The sequence below is a fragment of the Zingiber officinale genome, chromosome 4B (genome assembly GCF_018446385.1).
Source record: "Zingiber officinale cultivar Zhangliang chromosome 4B, Zo_v1.1, whole genome shotgun sequence".
In the NCBI taxonomy this organism is placed as follows: domain Eukaryota; kingdom Viridiplantae; phylum Streptophyta; class Magnoliopsida; order Zingiberales; family Zingiberaceae; genus Zingiber; species Zingiber officinale.
Window position 1 is genome coordinate 42,278,631 of NC_055993.1, and position 3,545 is coordinate 42,282,175.

Here is a 3,545-nt window from a genome sequence, read left to right on the forward strand (position 1 = left end):
ACCAAAAATCTCCAACAATCCCACCAGACACATGTACACAAAAATATAAGTACAATCAACATGTATCCTCCAATAAAAACACAACGGACATGTGTATATACTCCACACATACAATCAACACAACTCCTCCAAAAGTACATGGCAAATACGTATGTACACACCACATGTAAATGCAAGGTCAACAAGATGACTCCTATAACACATACCCACCTATGTACAGTCCACATCCTATACTCAATCAGCATAGAAATACCAACAACCCGACAATCCCTACAAGACGTACTCTACACGTGTAATCACAACAGAATAGATATCAAGAGTGGAGACTGTATATGAATTAAATAGATCATCACAAGGGTGAAGCATAAGTATCATGCAGGAAAAACAGCAACCGATCATGATATAAGATAAAGCAGCCTAATTCATCCAACAATAACCATGCACTAAGTACAAGAAAATCTACATAGAGCCAAGGAAGAAATACCCGCCTTGATATATCTCGTATCAACAGAACCACCCACCTCGTGATGAACATCCCATATCAAAGTCCTGCATAAATCAATACATATATTTCATTTAGCTAAATTCATATGATTAAATAGCTAAATAAAATCCCTAACCCAATTAGGACCACTCCAACCAAATCTGATCTCTAATTAATCCTCCAAATAATCCTTGATCACACTCCTTCTAGATCCCAACTTAATCCACAATCTATTAATCAATCCAAAACTCATTAATCAACACATCTTAAATCCAACTCACATAATTCATCATCAATCAAACACTAATCCAACTCATCATAAATCCTTCCAATCATAAACTAAACATCCCACATCTAATAATCAATCTAATGATCCCAATGACAAACATGAAATCATGATATTCATCCACCCTACATAATCCATCATTTTATCCAACACATACCAATAACAATCATATTTAACTCTACCTAATGATCCAAATCCAATACAACTTAAATTTAAATTTCTACAACCCATCTCTACTAATCCAAACCAATGTAGAAATGAAATCACCTCTAGAAGTAAAACCTTAATCCTTAATCCACAATAATTCGTCCAAACCAACTTATCAAATCCATAATCAATTCAACCTACATCACCCTAATCATCTCAAACATAATATAATACAAATCCTTATCAACCTACATCTCAATTGATTTCCTTAATTCTCACTAATCAAATCTCCTTATAACTCCTTCAATCTTTCCAAACATAACCTACCAGCCATTAATTAATCCAACACAAGAGCATCCAACTACAACGAATCCCTCTACATGCTTCCATGTGCTCTAAACTAAACATGATCTAATATCCAATAACAACACTGATAGAACAGAGCACTAATAGAAGGATCTAGAGATACACCATCAAAGGAAACTCACCTCGAGATAGTGCCACAACTCAAGAGCTCACAGCCCCTACTCCCACTGTCCAAAATCTACAAAAATGCCTACACACCAATTCTTCCAAGAATCAATCTAGAACTCAATTGTATAGCAAAGAATTGCTAAAACTCCAATCCACAGTACAAGATTCACCTTAACAGAACCTTACCTCCTCATCCGACAGCTTCCACAGAACCCAGCCGCAAGAATTGGAGAAGATGAAGTCCTGCTCAAGGAAGATCCATCACTAGATTGATCCGAAGCATCCTCCATCCTAGATCAGGAAGAATATCACGAAAAGAAATAAATTCACATGAGATTCTTGAACTCACAGCATTACCCAACACTACCCTTACCTCAATCGATCACCTCTAATGGTGTCGCGTGATCCACTCCCACTGGTGATGACCCAACTTGCCCTCCAATGCCCAGATCGAAGGGGAGAAGCGAAAGGGCTTGATCGGCCTTAGCCCCGCCGTGCCCTAGCCACTGGATCACCATCACTTGCCAGCAAGAAACAGCCACCGAGACGCCTACTACGCCGGAGATAATCGATCCCCTTCGATATCCAGCGGCTCTTCCTCCGGCGACTCAACGAGGCTGCGATCGGGGTGGAGATCGCGCATCGTCGGCGTCGGGCGTTCGCACGAGAGAGGAAAGGGAAATCGCGAGGGAGGGGGAGGCTTGGCCGAGACACGCTGGAGGAGATTGCTGCCGGCAGTCGCGAGCTTGGCGTCGTTGAGGCGAGAAATCGCCGGAGAAGGGTTTCGGGCAGAGAGAATCGGGGAGAAGAATAAGGATCGGGAAAAATTTAATAAAATCCGAAATTTAAACCTAGGTTTGATTAATTAAAACCTAAGTCCATTCTCAAAACAACTCCCACTTAAATGGGTATCCAAACAGGCCTTATCCATACCTGTCGACCGATCCCCTCAAAACCCTCCGTACGAGCTCCGAAAAATTTCCATAAAATTTCTAAAAATTCTGAAAAAATCCGTTAAGGTTATTTGTCTATTTAACCTTATTATTTATTTGCCGTATATTACAAGTGGTAAAGGAGTTCATTCAAATATAAGAGTTAGATTATGATTGAAACATATGCACCTATAGCCAGATTTGAATCCATTAGGATGTTGCTAGCCTATGCATCACATAAACAATTCAAGTTATACCAAATGGATGTAAAGTCCGCATTCCTCAATGGGTTCATAAAAGAAGAGGTTTATGTAAATCAACCCCTAGGATTTAAAAACTTAGACCACCCAAACCATGTCCTTAGATTAAAGAAATCTTTCTATAGACTAAAACAAGCATGTAAGGCCTGATCTGAATAACTATCAACATACCTAATTTCTAAGGGGTTTAACCAAGAATAAATAGACCAAATCTTGTTTGTTAAAATTTTAGAAAAAGATATTTTTATAACTCAAATTTATGTAGATGATATAATTTTTGGTTCAACAAATACTAAATTTTTAAAAGAATTTATAAAATTAATGCAAAATGAATTTAAAATGAGCTTAGTGGAAGAACTTAATTTTTTCTTAGGTTTATAGATAAAACAAATAAAAGAGGGAATCTATGTTTTTCAAAAAAAAATCACTAAAGAGTTAATTAAAAAGTTTAGAATAGAAAATTTCAAAAATATTAATACCCCAATGACAACCAATATTAAAATTAACTTTGACTTAGAAGGAAAATCAGTGAACTTAAAATACTATAGAAGTACAATAGGTATGTTGTACCTAATTTTATAGTAGAATAAATTAGGTATGTAGAATAAACATCTACTTTCCTTAGAATAAGTCCAAACCAAACATCTACATTCCTTAGAATCAGTACAGATAGAAGATAATTAGATATGTGCTTAGTAGAATAAATTCTAAACTTTTCAAAATCATTATTTTTTTTTATTTTGCCTTTTCTAAAATTATGGTTTTTTAAAATTTTATTATCTCTTAAAAAACCTTATAAACTTAAAAAAAATAGCTTGGTTTTAAAATTCTAGGATAAATTATTTTGTTTTCTTTAAAACTCCCAATTTTTCTAGTACTTTCAAAGATTGGACTTAGCCTATGCTTTTCCCTTAGAAAGTATATACCAATAGGTTTCAGTCAGAGCATCTCATAAGCATACT

At 35.9% G+C, this 3,545-nt stretch overlaps 1 long non-coding RNA gene across 1 annotated transcript; it reads right to left on the reverse strand.

The window, feature by feature from the left end:
* Positions 1 to 485: 485 nt before the first annotated feature.
* LOC121977515 lies at positions 486 to 2,229 on the reverse strand. Its single transcript, XR_006110889.1, has 4 exons — positions 1,765 to 2,229; positions 1,578 to 1,682; positions 1,406 to 1,473; positions 486 to 549 (listed from the first exon to the last, which is right to left on the reverse strand). It is a non-coding gene; the product is annotated as an uncharacterized LOC121977515 (long non-coding RNA).
* Positions 2,230 to 3,545: the final 1,316 nt, after the last annotated feature.